Raw genomic sequence first — 5,618 nt, 5'->3', positions numbered from 1 at the left:
CCAATATTTGTTGGCACAGTATCTTGCTATCTTTTGCAAAACTGCTTTGGCTAGCTAGGGAATCCTCACCTTTTGTTTCTTGGGCACCCATTTACCATCTGCTTGTCAGGACAGGATTGCTGAGGTTGGTGAGTCTGTCCCTTATTGGCTGAGGGCTGCCCATCCTGAGGCAGGCTGTGACTAACTAATAGCACATGTAGATTATTTTCACCATCAGAGGCATATAACCCATAAATTGCTACCTCCCAAGAACCACCTGGTTGGTTCTCTCACAGGTTAAAGTAAGGATGAAGTGTCTCCTCTATTTTTTATCAAGAGTGCAGTGTCCTCTCCATTAGTTTTGATTGTTTATCCCAGCCAGGATTTGGAGACACTGACTTGCCCAGCATCTGCATCCCATTTCTCTCAATTGTCCATCCAATTTCCTTTTTAAATCACTTATTGCCTCCACTTCCACTCCACTTTGCAGCAACGAGATGCAGATCATTATCACTCACTGTATGAAAAAGTTATTTCTCACAATCCCTCTACATTTCTTGCTGCAATCCAAATCCTTGCGCCATCTGGTGATGGGAACAGCTTTTCCTTGTCTACCTTACCTAAACGTATCATAATCCTGTATACCTTTATCAAATCTCTCCTTCATCTCCTTTGTTCCAACAAGAGCAGCCCTATCTTCTCCAACATAGCATTGTAGGTAAAATCCCTCATTCCTGGAACCATTCTGGTAAATCATTTCTTCAGCCTCTCAAGGACTCTCACTTCTTTCCTAATATGCGGTGACCAGAAGTGAACAGCATACTCCAGTGAGAACCTAGCTATAACTATATAGTCATTGTTGACTTGAAATGTCAACTTCATTTCTCTCCATAGATACTGCCTGACCAGCCTCCCATCCATTGACTCTGGGCCTGATTTTACTAAAACTTCGTGCCCGTTTTCAGGCGCGTAATCGCGGTAAAGTTGCGCGTTGGGCCGATTCCGAGCAGATCGCGGCTTTACCGACACCCAATTCGGGCGCGGGTCCGGCCTGCGCCCAAATTGGGCTGCCCGATGATTTAAATGCATTTGCATGCATTTAAATCGACTTAATGAAGCGCGCGCCCAACTCTACCGCCAAATCCCACTTTACCGTCTTCTGGTCTGATGCGGATCCGCGCTCCAATCGACCTGCCAAATAAAAGTCAGAGGTCGCCGCTGCAGCCTCCGAAGAGCGGGGTCAGAGACTGCAATGGCTCTCTGACCCAGCTCCTCCTCTGGGCGGTGGGGGGGGAGGGGAGAGGGGTGGGAGGAGGAGAGGGGGTGTGACGTATCATTCTCTGGGGGGGTGTGGGAGGAGAGGGGGTGTGACCGATCATCCCCTGGGGGGGCGGGGGTGGGAGGGGAGGGGGTGTGACCGATCATCCCCTGGGAGGAGGTGGGGGGGGTGGGAGGAGAGGGGGTGTGACTGATCATCCCCTGGGGGGTTGGGTGGGAGGGGAGGGTGTATGACGTATCATCCTCTGGCGAGGAGGTGCTGCCACTGTGCGGCCTATCGATGGGGAGGGAGAGGGCAGGGGGTTCCGCTGCCACTCTGCGGCCGATCCCTCCTCCCCACCGGAGGAACGAATCCCTCCTCTCTGGAGTGGCCGCATACTTCAAACATCACGACTGTCATTATTCACCTCAGCGGAACGCTGACGTGAATAACGGGAGGGATCGGCCGCAGAGTGGCAGCGGAACCCCCCCCCCCCCCCCCCCTCAGAGGATGATACGTCACACCCCCCCTCATCCCAGCCCCCTCCCGCCCCCAGGGGATGATCGGTCACACCCCCTCCCCTCTCAACCCACCCAGAGGATGATACGTCACACCCCCTCTCCCCCCCCACCCCCACAAGATGGTCTGTATCAGAGAGCCGCTCTCTCTGCTTTTTTCTTTCGCGCCCGGGTGCGCTGCTTCAGATTTTTTTCAAACTGCGCATGCGCAGTTCAGAGCTCCGATCGATCCGCCAGCGCTAAGCCCCGCCCACAGCGCGAATCGGACCGGAGCCGGCAAAACGTGTATGGGCGCGCTGGAAAGGATTCCGGGCTCGGATGTATTTCACGCCCAGATTCGGCACTTAGACTCAAAATGGTAAAATCAGGCCCTCTGTCTACATTTCTCACTGCCTCGGCAAAGCAGTCAGCATAATTAAGGACCCCACACACCCCGGATATCCTCTCTTCCACCTTCTTCTGTCGGGAAAAAGATACAAAAGTCTGAGGTCACGTACCAACCGACTCAAGAACAGCTTCGTCCCTGCTGCTGTCAGACTTTTGAATGGACCTACCTTGCACTAAGTTGATCTTTCTCTACACCCTAGCTATGACTGTAACACTACATTCTGCACTCTCTCAGTTCCTTCTCTGTGAACGGTATGCTTTATCCGTATGGCGCGCAAGAAACAATACTTTTCACTGTATGTTAATACATGTGACAATAATAAATCAACTCAAATCAAATAGTTCCTGCATTTTCTGTTTCTATTATATCTTTATAAAGATTCAGCATAACCTCTCTGTTTTTGTCTTATATTACCTCTAATTGTCCCTTCTGTCAGAAAGCATCACCTCACCCATCTCAGTATAAAATACCACCTGCCACTTGTCTACCATCTTCTAACCTACCTATGTCCTGTTACAGTTGATTGGTAACATTCTCACTGTTTTCCACTTTTCCAATTTTGGTATCTTCAGCAAATTTTGAAATTTTACTCAGTACTCCAATATCCAAGCCATTTTTTAGATATCAATTTAAAAAAATCAATGGTCCTACCACTGTCCCTTGGGGAACACGATACCATTCTCAAGTCTGAAAAACACATATTTACTATTCTGTTTCCTGTCCTTAAGTTACTTAGGTGAGGCAATTTTCAGGTAAGCGAACAAATGTCCAGGCTCATTCTTCTTCTTGAGAACTACAACAATCATTTTTGTTCCTGGGATTTATTTCTTTGGATTCTCCGCATAAACATTGAGTGAGTCCTCGTCCCAAGTGAAACATTTGCTTTAACTAGTTTCAGTGTAAGGAAATCTTTCAGTCCGGCCGGTCATGAATTCAAATAAACCAGGCAGATGTGGCCCATTCTGGTGTGTGACTCCACTTTCAATAGTGTTACGTTGCATACACTTCTGTACAAAGATGTCCTTTCCTTTCATTATATCCTCCATTTTGTTCTGCAATTGCTTCCTTTCGGCAAATTGACTGTCAAACTTACAGTGCAAGGTCAATGTTTTCTCCAAATGGACACTGACCGTCTTGTTCCATGAATCTCAATTTTGATAATCATCCTTCCACTTGGGACTTTGTCAAATCCTTCTGAAAATTCATGTTGACAACTTCCATTAAGTGCTTCTTTAAATACGTATAAAGGAAGGAAGAGATACAAGTGAAAATAAATCTGGGGAGATTGTTATGGGAAACAAGGAAATGGCAGAGGAGATAAACAGGTATTTTGCGTATTTTGATCTCTTTCTCTTTCTCACTATTCGGAATATCGCCAACTGTGTGCTTTTCAACTCCAAATAATTAGATTCTATCCTCACCCCCTCAAGGGCATCTTCTCTTTCCAAAACTACAATGTCTTCCCTCATCAGTAATGCCACCCACCCCCCTTTTACCTTTCCCTCTCTTTTCTGAATACTTTGTACCCGTGAACGTGAAGCATAATTTTTAAGCCATGTTTTTTGTTATTGTTGCTGTATCATATTCCCATCTGATTCTTTGTGCTTGTAACTCACTAACATTATTCACCACACTTTGTGCATTGACATAAATGCATCCTAGCAACTATGGATGCCTGTTTACATGAAACCTTGCACTTCCAGTGTAATCCCTGGAAAACAGCATTGCGTCCAATGCATTATGATATTGTTTTGAGGCTCCAATCCATTTCTGATGGGAAGTACCTGTGCCATTCACTTTCCTGTTTAAAATGGGCATCACATGCAATGTAGGCGAAGATGCAGAGTAAATGATCTTCACATTTTCTGTCTTTGACGATCTGATTGAGCACATTTGTGTGGAATTACAGAGCTTAAGATTGATGCCTGCTTCTTACCTGATTTGTAATGCTGAGACTGAGGGTAAATTTACTTCAATCCTCTGGCCTCTCTGTTCCAATGTGCAATGGAATTTTGACCCTTGGAACTCTAGTCTTGAAAGTGATGACAGAGAATAACTTAAAGAAGTTTATATAATGTTCAAAAAATTTCAGTGCACGACTAGAAGGCTACAGCAATGGAAAAAATGTGGCTTTCATCACAATCTGGTGAAAGAAAGAATTTGTACTGTTGATAGAAAAAAAGTAGAATCACACAGAGTAAGCAATACTTGGAAAGACATCTGGGTAGGACATCAGACACAGATACCGTGGTTATTTGGATGGCATGATGACAGTTATTTGCACTGCTGCCTTACACTGCTGCCATGACCTGGGTTCAATTCCGGCCTCGGGTCACTGTCTGTGTGTGGAGTCTGCAAGTTCTCCCCGTGTCTGTGTGGGTTTCTTCCAGGTGCTCTGGTTTCCTCCCACACTCCAAAGATGTGTGGGTTAGGTTGATTGGCCATGTTAAATTGACCCTTAGTGTCAGGGGGATTAGCAGGGTAAATCCGTGAGGTTATGGGGATAGGGCCTGGGGTGGGATTATTGTTGGTGCAGGCTCAATGGGCCGAATGGCCTCTTTCTGCTCTGTATGGATTCTATGATCAATTCAAGAGCCAGTAGGGTGCCATTATATGGGCTCTGTAGTTTTTTTGTTTTGTGATGGCTGAGTTCATATGAGCCAATTTGTATTCCTAGTCTGTATTCATCTTGTGATCTTATGATCTGTGAATAATGGAATTGCCTCAAAATCACAAATTGGTCTACGCTATTACAGAATTGAGTCATTGAAGAAAAACCCCTAGCCAAAATACTCAAATTAATATCATGAAACCAATATAAAATGAATGCATGCAATAGCAGATAACATTTTCAGTGATGCCCTGAATGTATATTTCAAACTGTTGTTAAATGCACTCAGGGACTTTTCTTACATCCCAATATTCGAATTGCCATTCTATTCTAAACTTAGTTTTGAATTTGAATGGGTTGTCAGTTTGTCCAAGACTATGAATCTTTGATGGCTGAATCACTACAGAAATATTGGTGACAGGAATTTCTGCCATGGTTCTATGCACAGGTCATCCAACTGCAGATATGATAGGTAGGATGTAGGAGGACATAGGAATGGTAGTGGGCCATTTAGATCATCGAATGTCATCACGGTTGATCATTCATTTTAATGCCCTTATCCCCACATTATCCTCATATCCCTTTATGGTAGAGCAGGCTTGAAGGCTTTCTATTGCTTCTATTTCTTGTGTTGTGTTCTTCTGCAGCTTGTGACACTTGCCATAGATGTGTTCAGCTCTGACACATGGTGCATCTCTGACTGCACACATACTGCAGGATGTACACTCCACTGGGCCAAGCTGACCTGCCATACCACACCTTGAAAAACTATTTATTGCAATAGAATGAGTGGAAAAATTGACCAGCCACTCACCAATCAGCTTCTTCCCCTGCATCTAAGTAGGAACTAATTACCAGAGGCTG

General features: G+C 45.2%; 1 pseudogene; it reads right to left on the bottom strand.

Annotated features, from left to right (window-relative positions):
• Positions 1-2,871: 2,871 nt before the first annotated feature.
• Positions 2,872-3,198, bottom strand: LOC144498966 (cytochrome c pseudogene; annotated as a pseudogene).
• Positions 3,199-5,618: the final 2,420 nt, after the last annotated feature.

The sequence above is a fragment of the Mustelus asterias genome, chromosome 1, assembly GCF_964213995.1.
Source record: "Mustelus asterias chromosome 1, sMusAst1.hap1.1, whole genome shotgun sequence".
Lineage (NCBI taxonomy): Eukaryota > Metazoa > Chordata > Chondrichthyes > Carcharhiniformes > Triakidae > Mustelus > Mustelus asterias.
The sequence above is the reverse complement of the archived record's forward strand: the minus strand, read 5'-3'. Positions and strand labels throughout refer to the sequence as shown.